The sequence below is a fragment of the Pan troglodytes genome, chromosome 4 (genome assembly GCF_028858775.2).
Source record: "Pan troglodytes isolate AG18354 chromosome 4, NHGRI_mPanTro3-v2.0_pri, whole genome shotgun sequence".
Taxonomy (NCBI): domain Eukaryota; kingdom Metazoa; phylum Chordata; class Mammalia; order Primates; family Hominidae; genus Pan; species Pan troglodytes.
In genome coordinates, this window is record NC_072402.2 from 103,559,068 (window position 1) to 103,574,030 (window position 14,963).

Genomic DNA, 14,963 nt, shown 5'->3' on the forward strand with positions numbered 1-14,963 from the left:
TCCTCCAAATATCTTTGACTAGTGGATATTACATACAGCATTATCACAGGGTTACAATTCTGGAATTCATTTGAAGACACTACTAAATAGTCTTTTAAAATAAGATCTGTTCTGGTAAGCAATAATATAATCAATAATAGGTTAAAAGTTTTCTGGAAATTCTGTCGAGGTAATGATTATTAATTATGAAAAATAAGTCAATTGTTTATACACTGTTAAGATTAGATATAACAAAAATAACACCGGAAATAATGAAATTTAATTATCTGTTGATTCTATATAGGAAATGCAAACTCTTAATCACATATTCATTATAAACTATTATTTCTTGTCATGTAACTTTCACATTAGAATAAATGTATGCATATAATTATCAGTATACAGATATGCAAACACACATGAATACATGTGCATGGTATCAATTTGTTACGTTTGTCTTGTTAACTTAGGAAAACCAGCATTTGTAAATTCTAGTTTCCATTCCCCAAATCACTTTTCTCTCAAGATTTCCTCATTTTGATGACAAATCAAGCTGTTACATTGTACTTTCATCAGAGAATGTCTGCACATGTATCCTGGCAACCACATGCTGCAGTTGCTTTGAATTCTTGAAGCACATGATGAGAAGGAAATTGTTAAGGCCAAAAACCAAGTTTTAAGGAAAAAAATTACCATAGAAAATAAAATGTTTCTAAGTTGTTTTTGAATGAGTAGAACTTCTACCAGCTGAATTATTAAATTCCTACTTTTAAAGACATTTGCTTTTACTACCTAAAGAAGATGGTCAGACTATAAAAATGTGTTTTGGTTCTATGACAATACTATGTAGAACAAGGCCCAAATGTGAACACTTAAATTCATTAACTGAATATTTATTTTATTACAGCTAGAGCAGTTTTTCAATTTTCATGATTTCTATGCCAAAACATATCTGAACACTATGCAAATATGAAATAGTCTGAACACTTCAGCTAGTTTGCATATACTGAGAATTCTAGAAATTCTGCACATATTGTCCTTACAGTAAATGTATCATAACTACAATATTGACAGTTACGATTACATAATTATCCTAAGCATACCACTCTGGAGAGACTGATCTCACAATTGCATCAATGATGATGAAAAACTATCCTGACCCAAGCATCGTAAAATCTGTACACCTTCCCTGATTTGCTGGCTACAAGCTGAGAGAGGATCAGTAGGAGACATGTAAAAGCCTTCAATGAATCATGCTCTATTTTGAGTCTATTTAAAAGACTAAGACACATTCCCCAAAATTCAACTAGACACATTTTTATGTAATCACTCCAGCCTGTGAACATGCACACATATAGTGATCACATGAATATCATAAGTGTTCATTAATATTTGGAAAAAAATGGCTTTCAATGTATCAGAAAACAAGCATTAAAACATCTTTAAAAATAGGAAAGAGCAGAGTAAAATTTAAAACATGAGAAAGGGGAAAGTAAGGATATAAATCAATAAAATAAAAAACTACAAATCAGTAGTGAAGATTAAAAATATAAAATCTAGTTAAAAAAAGATTGTTCAATATTTAGTGTTGTTTTTAGAAGACTGATGAAAAATTATAAAGCCAAAAAAAAAGATAAAATTACAAGTACAATTGAGGTAGGAGGTGGCATACTGGACCAGATTGAAGTCTAGCTAAAATAGGAAAGAGGCAAAAGCACCTTACCATAAGACACACCCACCAGTGTGCCACTTCAGTTTACCATTGCCATAATAAAACCCAAAAGTTACCACCACTCTCTATGGCAACGACTGGATGACCCAGAGATTACGACCTTTTTCTTAGAAAGTTCTACATAATCAGCCACTTAATTTGCATAAAATTAAAAGTGGGTATAAATATGACTGCAGAACTACCTGCTGCTACTCTGGGCACACTGCCTACGGGGTAGCCCAGCTCCACAAGGTGCAGTACCTCTGATGGTGCTGTACCCTCCCTCTTCAATAAAAATTGCTGTCTAACACATCAGCTCACCCTTGAATTATTTCTTGGGTGATATGGTTTGGCTCTGTGTCCAAATCTCATCTTGTAGCTGCCATAATTCCCATATGTTGTGGGAGGGACCTGGTGGCAGATGACTGAATCATGGGGGCAGGTGTTTCCCATACTGTCCTCATGATAGTGATTGGGTCTCACGAGATCTGATGGTTTTAAAGACAGTAGTTTATCTGCAAAAGCTCTTATTTTTTGCCTGCTTCCACCCACATAAGATGTGACTTGCTCCTTCTTGCCTTCCACCATGATTGTGAAGACTCCCCAGCCATGTGGAATTGTAAGTTCAATAAACCTTTTTCTTTTGTAAATTGCCCAGTCTTAGATATGTCTTTATCAGCAGCCTGAGCTAAGCCCCAATTTGAGGCTCTTTTGCCCTGTATCATCTGGTGACTGATTGTATTAGTCTGTTGTCATGCTACTAATAAAGACATACCTGAGACTGGGTAATTTATAAAGAAAAAGAGGTTTAATGGACTCACAGTTCCACATGACTGGGAAGGACTCACAATTATTGCAGAAGGTGAAGGAGGATAAAGGGCCTTACAGGGTGACAGACAAGAAAGTTTGTACAGGGGAACTTCCATTTATAAAACCATCAGATCTTGTGAGACTTATTCACTACCATGAGAACAGTATTGGAGAAAGTGTTCCCCTGATTCAATTATGTCCACCTGGCCCCTTGACACATGGGGATTATTACAATTCAAGGTGAGATTTGGGTGAAGACACAGCCAAATCATATCCTTCAAGCCCTGGTCTCTCCTAAATCTCATGTCTTCACATTTCAAAACTAATTACGGTTTCCTCAAAGTCCCCCAAAGTCTTATCTCATTTCAGCATTAACTTGAAAGTCCATAGTTCAAAGCCTCATCTGAGATGAGGTAAGACCCTTCTATCTATGAGCCTGTAAAATCAAAAGCAAGTTAGTTAGTTTCTAGATACAATGGGGGTGCAGGCATGTCTCCTGTCCCAAAAGGGAGAAATTGGCCCAAACGAAGGGGCTACAGGCCCCAAGCAAGTCTGAAATCCAACAGGCAGTCAAATTTTAAAACTCCAAAATGATCTCCTTTGACTCCATGTCTCATATCCAGTGCACGTTGCTGCAAGAGGTGGGCTCCCACAACCTTGAGTAGCTCTGCCCTGTGACTTTGCAGGGTACTTCTCCCCTCCCAGCTGCTTTCAGGAGCTGGTGTTGAGTGTCTGCAGCTTTTCCAGGCTCAGGGTGCAAGATGTCAGTGGATCTACCATTCTGGGGTCTGGAGTATAGTGGCCCTCTTCTCACAGCTCCTACTTGGGTAGGGACTCTTGAGTGGGGGCTCTGACCCCACATTTCCCTTCTGCACTGCCTTTGCAGAGGTTCCCTATGAGGGCTCTGCCCCTGCAGCAGATTTCTGCCTGGAAATCAAGGCATTTCCATACATCCTCTAAAATCTAGGTGGAGGTTCCCAAACTTCAATTATTGACTTCTGTGCACCTGCAGGCTCAGCCCCATGTGGAAGCCGCCAAGGCTTGGGGCTTGCACCCTCTGAAGCAATGGACTGAGCTCTATGTTGGCCCTTTTTAGCCACGGCTGGGACATAGGGCATCTAATTCTGAGACTGCACAAAGCAGGAAGGCCCTGGGCCTCACCCATGAAACCATTTTTCTCTCCTAGGTCTCCTGGTTTGTGATGGGAGGGGCTTCCATGAAGACATCTTACATGCCCTGGAGACTTTTTCACCATTGTCTTGGCAATTAACATTTGGCTCCTCATTACTTGTGCATATTTCTGCAACCAGCTTGCATTTCTCCCCAGAAAATGGGGTTTTCTTTTCTATTGCATTGTCATGCTGCAAATTTTCCAAAATTTTATGTTCTGCTCCCTCTTGAAAACTTTGTTGCTTAGAAATTTTTTCCACCAGATACCCTAAATCATCTCTCTCAAATTCGACATTCTACAAATCTCTAGGGCAGGGGCCAAATGCTGCCAGTCTTTTTGTTAAAGCATAGCAATAATCACCTTTGCTCCAGTTCCCAATAAATTCCTCATCTCCATCTGAGACCACCTCACCCTGGGTTTCATTGTCCATATCATTATCAGCATTTTGGTCAAAACCATTCAAAAAGTCTCTAGGAACTCCAAACTTTCCCACATCTTCCCGTCTTCTTCTGAGCCCTCCAAACTGTTCCAACCTCTGCATGTCACCAGCACCAAAGTCGCTTCCACATTTTAGGGTATCTTTACAGTGGTACCCCACTCCTAGTATGAATTTACTGTATTAGTCCATTCCCATGCTGTTAATAAAGACATATCCAAGATTGTTATAAAGAAAATGAGGTTTAATGGACTCACAGTTCCACATGGCTGGTGAGGCCTCACAATCATGGCAGAAGGCGAAGGAGGAGAAAAGCATGACTTACATGGTGGCAGGCAAGAGACCTTGTGCACAGGAACTCTCATTTATAAAACCATCAGATTTTATAAGACTTATTCACTACCATGAAAACAATGTGGGGGAAACCACCCCCATGATTCATTCATCTCCACTTGGCACTGCTGTTGACATGTGGGGATTATTACAATTCAAGTTGAGATTTGGGTGGGGACACAGTCAAACATATCACTGATGAAGTAACAAAGACAGTATAGAAGCAGCAATTGGGGAGAAATTGCAAGGCAGTGGTCAGCAGGATGGTGAGACAGTGGAGCAGTTTGTCAACTGTCAATGGGATGGCAAGAAGGTGAGAGGCAGTGAATGGCAAGAGACAGCAAGATGACAATCAAAGCTGCACAGCTATAACACTGAGGCTGTAACATAAAGAGCTGGTAAAATTGCAGAGCTGTAACGCTAGCCAAAAGCACTTTTAAAAGCAATGTTTGGCCAGGCATGGTGGCACATACCTGTAATCCCAACACTTTGGGAGGCCAAGGTGGGATGATTGCTTGAGCACTGGAGTTTCAGCCTGAGCAACATAGCAAGTCCTCACCTCTATTAAAAATAAAGTCATCATTTTCCCTGGTGGACAGCAGAGCCGAGTGAATTGGCAAGCAGCCAAATTGCCATTGCCTTATATGGGACCTGCCATTCTGACCAGCAGGCCCGTGGATTATCATTCTCTCTGTTAGGTCCTCCCACCATGGCAGCTGAACCCAACCAGGCTGAGGGAACCAGAAGAAATATTACTCAAGTCCCACCCACATGGAAGATCAGTCAGCACCCTTTTGCTCCAGCGGATGGATGAGTATCCCCTCTGTCTCCCTCATAATATAGAGTGAGCTAGGGAATAAAAGCCTTTGGCTAAGCAGTCAGTGAAAAACTTCCCCATTGTTTGAGTGCCTCAAAACACATCCTTGTCACCCCTTCACCCCTTCACCCTTTTTCTTCTGACTCTATTTTATTACTCTGCAAGCCACGTTATTTTCTGTCCTAAAATGTATGTTTTGTTTGCAGTCTTTTGCTTTGCTCTGATTCCCTGAGCAATTGTTTAAGGCAATCTAATTGGTTGTGTGAGATCCCCCATTGTATTAACTCTGGGATGCCATAGTTACATTGTTCTGTGGCCCAACCAGGACTTTGGGGTTCACTGTTGGCCATCCTCTGAATGCTCCAGGGTTTTCAGCATTTGGTCAGCCCCTAGATATTCTGGAATTTCTGGCATTTGGAATGGGGACCCTTGTTGGCTGATACTCAGGTACTCTGGATTTTTGGCATTTGCTATTGTTGGCAATGATTTAGGGCTTTCAGAATTCATATTTCTTCTAGGACTGTGAGTTGGAGTTCCACCTAGGGGAATCTTGGTCTTGCCTTTGCTTGTTTTCTGCCCTAAAGTTTTCATTTTCATGATAGCATTTTATTTTCTTATTGTCACTTCATTTACACTTTTCCTCCTGCACTTTTCTTAATAAAAATGCTTCTTTTGTCATATTTCATTCACTGGCAAATGCTTATAATTCACCTTCATAACACATTGCTACCTATACTTTTACCTTCTTTGCAAGAAGTGGGAATCTGAAAGCGAAAAACAAGAAGGGCCCAGTTGTTTTCCTCTTCCTAGACTTAGAAAAACTTCTGTGTCCTATAGAAATCCTTGTTACACAAGGGGACAATGATAAACATCCCAGAGGACCAGCCAGTAGAGTGTCATTTAGGCTATTGTAGCAAATTCAAATTCACCTTAAAGTCAAAGAAACTCATTTTCTATTGAAATATTATTTGAGCTCAATACTAATTAGAAAACCAATAGATTTGGTCTTAAAATGATTCTTTTAGTTGTAATGATATTTTATAATTAGACTTGTTCTGTCAAAAAGAAGGAAAATGGGAGGAGGTCCATTATGTACATGGTTTTGTGGCCCTTATGCTAGTTCATGTTATTTCCAGGCACCAGGAAGCCACACATACTGGATCCCCTTCTAGCTGCTCCACCTAAAAGGCCTATAAGCTCCCTGGAGTTTCCTCAGTCCCTCAATCCTGAAGGGCGCCCCACTAGTTCTCTAATGAAGGATTCTACCCCAAGGTCATTAGGAAACCACCTTTATTCAATTAGCCCCAGCCTATACCCACCATTGCCCCAAAGCATAAGCCCAACCAGAACCACCAGAAGCAGGACCCATATCAGCTCCTAAAGTCAAATCTGTGTCCATTGTGGGAGGTAGCTGATGGACGTGAGGGAATACTTAGAATACGTGTGCCATTTTCTATGTGTATAGCTTTATACAAAGACAAATTTGGTCAGTTTTCAGAGAATCCAGAAAAGTTTATAAATGAGTTTGTTAAATGGACCATGTTCTTTTATTTAACTTGTCATGACTTACAAATATTGTCATCCGCTTGCTGTGCTGTGGGAAAAAAAGTAGAGGAAAAAGCATGTGGTTAAACCAGTCAATTACGACAAGGTTGATAAATAAGTCAGGTAAAAGAGGAAAATCCTACTCTGTTTTGGGGGCATTTGGTTCAGGCCCTCAGAAAATCTGCTAATGCAGACCCCTACTCTTCAGAAGGGCAAGTTCTTCTCAGTATACATTTTATTACTCAATCTGCCCCTGACATTAGGAGGAAGCTACAAAAATGAGCAATGGGACCTCTAACTCCTATGAGCAAACTCTTAAACATGGCCTTTAAAGTTTATGACAACAGAGACAGGGCAACAGAGGTGTTTTAAAAAAAAAAGAGCCAAAAAGTACAATTATTAGCAAATGCTTTAAGCCCCTCTGCACTCTCAGGGCTGCCCATCCTGAGAAAGTGTCACAAGATTGGTGTCTGGAATGCCCAGACAAGAGCTCCAAACTTGCCAACCCCTGGGCCAGAATCAGTGTGCTTACTATAAGCAAAAAGGCCAATGGCAATGAGAATGTCCTAATTATGTGAGACAGAGAGAAAAAGCTCTGCATAAATTATAGAGCTTAACTTCTTCCACTAACCCCAAAGAGATGCCTTGCTCAAGTATGTTTACTGGGGAACACAGACCCTAGAACCCGATGGACAGCTTTCCACAGTGGTGACAAGTGGCTGCCTAAACATTTTTTTTCAGTGTCTCTACTGTTAGGTGAGCTCTCCAGAGGCTTGAGAACTCCAGGGTCTTTCCTTGAGCAATGCAGTTTGCCCCTGTCCTTCCTTATATTTGATGCCATGGGATCCCCTCCCCTGTCTTTTCTTCTCTTCCATTTGGGACAAATAAAATTTGGCCAAATAGATGGGTCACAATTTATAACTTGAATCCTGTTGTCTTATACAGGTCATTTTATCTGATGTGTTTGTTTAGGTATATATGCAGGTGTTTAAATGTGTGTTGTGTCTAGCGTGCTATCATATTGACATTTTTTTGTTTGTTTGGTTTTGAGACAGTCTTGCTCTGTTGCCCAGGCTAGAGTGCAGTGGTGCGATCTCAGCTCACTGCAATCTCTGCCTTCCAGGTTCAAGGGACCCTCCTGCCTCAGTCTCTCAAGTAGTTGGGACTACAGGTGCATGTCATCATGCCTGGCTAATCTTTTGCATTTTTAGTAGAGATGGTGTTTCACCAGGCTGGTCTCAAACTCCTGACCTCAAGTGATTCACCCGCCTTGGCCTCCCAAAGTGCTGGGATTATAGGCATGACCCACTGCACCTGGCCTCATAAATAAAAGAGTGGCCTTATAAATAAAAGAGTGCTCATAAGTTAAACAAGATAGTCTAAGATTATTAGTTTGCAGAGAATGTCGTGTCTTCTAAAATTTAATATTTTTACCTAGCTAAGTCACTGATGTTCATAGGCATTAAGATGGTTAAAATGCCTTTAAATGGTGACTAGCTCTGCATGGTATCCTGATTCTTGGAGGTGGTCTAGAGAAATCTGTTAAAAGTGAAAAAGTTAAATACATGGGAATAGAATAGATGCTTAAATAGTGAGCATTTTTTATAGTTAAAAATCTTAAATTTATAAAGTGATTCTCATCTATATAATGCCAAAATCTGGTGAGCAGTTCAGGATTTCTTGCTTCCTAGATTCATATAAAACATGCCAAAAATATATCATTTATTGGGAAAAAATAGTTTTATTTCAGAAATTATTAAAAGGGAGGTTCAAAAATGAGGGAACTAGTGAGTATAAATAAGAAGGAGGGATATAAAGAAACAGTAATTTTGTTTAAAAAGAGTCTTGTACAGTAAATTCTTTTCCTAGAGTAAAATGATTGGTTATTTAAGACAGAGGTAGTATGGACAAGTCAGAAAATCCAAGCATTTTGTAGATGGTCTGCATTGGTCATAAGGTTCATAAAGAGGAATTTATGAAAGGAATTTTGTGTGTAATCAAACTAGCTGTAATTAAAAAGAAATTGTTTATAAGAGAATTTCTAAAGAATGATCTACATTTTAAAACCAATTTTTCTTAAGGTGTTAATTTACTGAATTACCAGAAAATTTACTTTTCAATCCTGTAATCCATTTCTTTTGAAAGCTTCTCAGATTAATGTAACTCATTTCTTTAGCTTTTGGGCAGTTCCTCTGAAGTGTTCTCCTCTGATTCTAACTGTTGTTGTAAGCTAATGCTAAAGTATTTTGTCTTATAGGTCTGTGGGGAGCAGTGTTTTCCCCCAATATAGCTTAATTCTATGATCTTAAAAAAAAAGTTTCTTGAGAAAAGTTACACATTTTCTCTACGTGCAACTTTATTTTGGCTTTTGGCTTTTGATTCTTATATTGCTTAGAAAGGTTTTGGGGGCCAATGAATGCCTGCCCAATTACATTTCCTTTGGCCAGGAGGGATGCATTTGTTCAGTCTGTTGGAGGCTATGGATTTTGATTTTTTGGTTTGTATTCTCCTTTCTGTCAGGGTGTACCAAAGGCAATGTCAAGAACTAAGCTTTTATTTTATTCTGTGCCAATGCTGGGTGGTGTGCTACCTGTCCTTGTGCCATTGTGTTCCTTGGTGGGATCTCCATGGCCAGGGGCTTGTAGCCAGCTGGATGTTCAGGGCTGGGTGACAGTGGAAACGAGTAGGCACTCACTGCCCCTTGAACTCCTTTTGAGCAGTATGGGAGCTAAAGACTAGGAGCCGGGACATGGGCTTGTAAAAGTAGCTTGTCGGTGGGTTCTGTGTGTTGCGCTGCTGTGGTCTTGGCTTGCAGTAATTAGCTATACAAACCTTCCTTCTCCACTTTGGAATTTAGGCCAGGTTCAGGAGACCCACCAATATTAAAAGAAAACACTGCCCTTTCCCACAAAGGAAAAGAATAGCTCCCCTGTTCAGCCATGAGATTTAGTCTTACTAAAAACTTAAAAAGAAGAGTCCCCCAAGGATCAATTACATCCAAAATGGAAGAGCTCTTATTAGATGTTGTTAAGTGCCCCCATACTGCTGTTAAATTTCAGAAAATAACTACTTGGGTGTGCCTAAAAGGGATTAAAACTGTTCTTATGAGTCACAGTCACAAAGGGAAGACACTGTGACCTACATCTGTAAACCTTTGAAAGATCTCTGTTACCTCAGAGGTAGAGAATCAACTGCCAAAAAACGTAGATCCTAAAGGAACCAACACTCTGCTGGAAGTGGTAACATGTTTCTGTGAGTGGGAAAAGAAGCATTGATTTATCTCATCTTCCTTACTGTAATACTTATTTTCTATCACTTTAGACTACCACCTCCTCCTGGGAAACATCCCTTTTGTCTTTGTTGGGGAAAGAGGCCACTCTAAGGCCCAAACAGACACTATGCTGGCATTGTTAATCCTCTTTGCTATCCCAATTACCCTGATCCAGTGTGGGTGGGAAAAAAACTCTATAGTAAATATTATTAAAATTATAGATTCAAGGAATCACCTTTATGGTTGCTAGATTTGTTATCAACCTCCCCAGGATAGAAAGTTCTAGTCCCCAGACCTCCTAACTAATGATAGTGATTCTAATGTACTCAGACCTCTATTTTTTGGTGGAATTCTCCCCCACTTAACAGACTCCTCCTGAACTCCACCACCACTATTACCAGGACCTAGAAAGTTGGGTTATCTATATCTCCAGTACATTAATGATGCTATCTTTTGTACCCACTCTGTGTTAATGACACAAAAGTGGAAGTTTCCCTGTGACACTCTCATCCAACTCTAGTTGCCAAGTTCCCAAGGCAAGGAGACCATATATGGTGCCTATTTCCAGGTAAGAACATACAGAAAAAAAAAAACAAAAAAGAACACTACCTAAGCTGGGAAGGTTAGGGAAGTGGGTATATCACCCCCTTCTCGAAAACAAATATTGTTCGGCCATTCTCGTTGGAGCAGGGGAAGAATCTTTCTATAGACCCAACTTGGCCACAAAGGATAGACATTATGACACATAGATCCTCTTTGTTTGGAGCCATGATGACCCAGCATGCCACCTGGGCTTATTTTTGTCTGTGGCCATGACTACTCAGGAAGCCACCTGTTCCTTTAGGAGTGGCTTTCCCTTGTATATCAAAACTTAGAACAGAGGTGAATGTACACTGGCCACTCTTGCCCCTCCAAGAGTCATAGTCTATATTCTCATAAGACCCAGGAATACAAGAAGTCAATGAGTAGTATGATTAATTCTGACAGGAATTGGGGCAGCAATAGAACAAGCGGCACTCTGGCCTATCAAAATCAACCCTAAAAAACTTAACTCAAACCCTAATATCCTTAGCCATCAACAAAGGTAAGACATTAAAGGGAACTGAAGAGTCCCTAGACTCTTTGGCAAATGAGAATAATTTTGGCAACACAGCAAGACCTGTCTCTAAAAAAATCAAACTTAAAAAAAGTTTAGCGTGCCTGTGGTCTTAGCTGCTTGGGAGGCTGAAACAGGAGGATTACTCAAGCCCAGAAGTTCAAGGGTGCAGTGAGCTATGATTGCACCACTGCACTCCAGCCTGAGCAATAAAGCGAGACCCTCCTTAAAAAATAAATAATGTGTATATACATACATATACACACAGACACACACACTCCCATACATTCATATATGTACACATTCTATATTTTAAAATAATTTTATATATAAAGAACATGTATATATATATAAAAAGAATACATAAAACAAAATATATAAAATGAAAATAGAAAAATAAATTTAAAATAAATGTATAAAATAATTTATTAATATAATAAATAATGTTAATAACTTTAAGTGTTAAGATATACTAATTGTGGCAACCTTGATAATTCTATTGAGGGAAAGCTCAGATGCTGTACTTTGACATCATTACATCATTTTTACAAGCCCACAACATCCATGGGCTGCTCCTGGCAAAAGACTGAGTTAAGCAAGGATACCAAGGAAGGCCTGTTCCCAGCACACACAAACTTCTCTGTTAGATGGCTTTGGCTTGAAGAGTTTTGAATGGCTTAGCTGAATCTTCCTTGAACTGCATTGCAGTCTAGGATGTTTCCATCAAACTTTATTTCCCTATGTTTCACTCAGGGTCAGACTCATATTGCCTTCTTATCTCGAGCGAAAACAATGTTTAGTCTATCATGTACCATTAATTTACGTTAATTATTATCAAAGAAGAATCAAAAGTATTCCCATGGATATTTATAAGAAAGGGAGCATTAAATATGTTTTAACAAGTTTTTAAAGCACTTTAAAAAAGTTGTTTGTGAATATAAAGAAGATTATGCACTAAGGGAACTTTTACAACAACCTCAAACATTAGTCTAAAGTTTACCTTCATGACATTTTGGTGTCAATGAGTATTAATTGTTTATCTGTGGCGTGCTTTAATAATCACAGTATTTTTTAAATTTTATATAAAGAATATAAAATTAATTTAACATCCAAGAAGGAGAAATTTAAAATCACTAGTGTCCTCTAATTTGCAAGATCATTCTGAATATTATTTTCTATGGTTTTGAACTTTTGGAGATTTTTAATTGCCATTGAAAATCCATTGAAATGTATACATTCTCTTCAGAGAATAATGCACATATATGTTATTTTGTCCCGACATTTGTGTGTGTTTCTTTAATGTAGCCCTTTGCCTTAGAAATATGGGAGCATACTGCTTTATAAGTTAACTTTATCTTTTATTGAGTACATTATAATGACTAGTACGTTTTTCTTTTTTATGAAGAATATCCCAACATCTGAAAGTGCATTATTCAACAGTATTATTAAATAACATTAAGTATGCAATACATTTTGTTTATTTAACCAATCTTTTATTGCATTGTTTTAAAATATTTTGAATATTATTGTAGTTAAATCTTAGAACATACTGGTAATTATTTCTATAGGCTAAATTTCTAGCAGTAAAATTCCTAAATTAAAAAAAAACTCACTTATAAAAATTATATATTAATAATTGCTCTTAAAAAGACTAAAATAAAATACATGCTTGTGTACTTAAAGCCTCTATGTCACTAATTATAAATGATTTCAATCATCAACAAGTTGAGGCAAAAATTTCATTTTGTTGTTTAAATATGCATTTATTTGATATCTAGAGTGGTCCATTCTCTTTCTCTCTCTTTTTTTCCCCATAATATTTATTGTCATTGTTTTCTTTTGTGAATTTTCTCTGTATTGTATTTGCCCATTTTCTATATTAGGAAGGTAAAGTGCATTAACAGATTTAGTACAAATAATCTATTCTTCCTCTTCTGGGATAAACTTCACTTATCTGTCTATACTATATTGCTGAATTATATTTGCGAATACAGGCATATCTCAGAGATAATGCACGTTCAGTTTCAGATGCATGCAGTAAAGTCACACAAATTCTTTGGTTTTTCAGTAAGTATTAAAGTTATCTTTACACTGTACTGTAGTCTATTGTGTGTGCAATAGCATTATATCTGAAATACCTTAATTTAAAAGTACTTTATTGCTAAAAACACTAACAATCAACTGAGCCTTCCACAAAATGTTAAAATATTGTAGGATATTTCTGGGAAGTGTTATGTTTTTGCTGGTGAAGGATCTTTCCTCAATGCTGATGGCTGCTGACTGATGAGGATGGTAGTTGCTGCAAGTTGGGGTGGCTATGGCAAAATAAGATCACAATTAAATTTGTCATATCTCTTGACTCTTCCTTTGATGAAATATTTCCTTGTGTCACATGACGCTGTTTGATAGCATTTTACCCACGGTAGAACTTCTTTCAAAATTGGAATTAATACTCTCAAATTCTGCCAGGACTTTATCAGCTAAGTTTATGGAATGTTCTAAATCTTTTGTTACTTCAAGAATCTTCACAGCATCTTCACTAGGAGTAGATTGCATCTGAAAAAAACCACTTTCTTTGCTCACCCATAAAAAGTAACTCCTTATCCATTAAATTTTATTACAAGATTGCAGCAATTCAGTCACCTATCAGACTTCACTTCTATTTTATTTATCTTGCTATTTCCACCACAGATGTGGTTATTCCTCCACTGAAGTCTTGAGTCCCTCAAAGACATCCACGAGGGTTGGAATCAACTTCCAAACTCCTGTTAATGTTGATATTTTGACCTTCCATGAATCATGAGTGTTCTTAATGAAATCCAGAATGATGAGTCCTTCCCAGGTTTTCACTTTGCCCAGATCTATCAAAGGAATCACTATATATGGCTTCTGTGGCCTTAAAAAATGTATTTTTTAAATAATAAAACTTGAAAGTTGAAATTGGATTAATCAATTGGATTGATCAGAAATTTCCCACATTATTGAGAAATAATTTCCAAGCCACATAATAATTGTATAAGTCTTAGATAAAATACTGAATGAGTTAAAGTTGTGACATTTAATTTAAACATTTAAAAAATATTTAACCTTATTGTTTTTTATTTTAAAATTTGATATGCAAAAGTATGACTGATTTAAAAAGACTTCAAGTTCAAGCTCAAAAAGAGTCATATAATACAAACGTAGATTTTCATTTGGTTCTGCTTCTCTTCGTCACACCATATAAGTAAGTTTATCACAATTTACATTCTCATAAAAATAAAAGAGTTAAAGAATATGACACCTTAGAGATAAGATGGTTTCTCATTTTGTAATTCCTAAGGTCAAATATCTCTAATTTTACAATGAAAAAATAAAAGTGGGAGCATGCTGTAGATCTAAATCTATGTCATTTATACTGATAATAATAGGGTGCAGAAGGTTTGGTGTACCATAAATTATTTGAGGAAAGCATACAAAAAAAAAGATAAAGGTAGGCCTTATATTCAGAAATGTTCACATTTATGGAAAGGAAAAAATGGGAAGGGGTAGAACTAGTAAAAAAAGGAACATATTTATATATTTTACCTGATTCAGTGTTGGTGACATTGGTATAGTATAAAGTTTATCTGAAAACATATTTTTAACAAAGATTAATTTTTTAAAATAAAGCTAGGATACTAGGACATATAATCAATTTATGTTAATTATTGAAAAATTATAGTGAAAGTACTACAATATTTCTTAGATTTATGGAATAGTTAATATTTTTCTACATTTTATAAATACAGCCTAAATAGGAAACAGTAATGTTG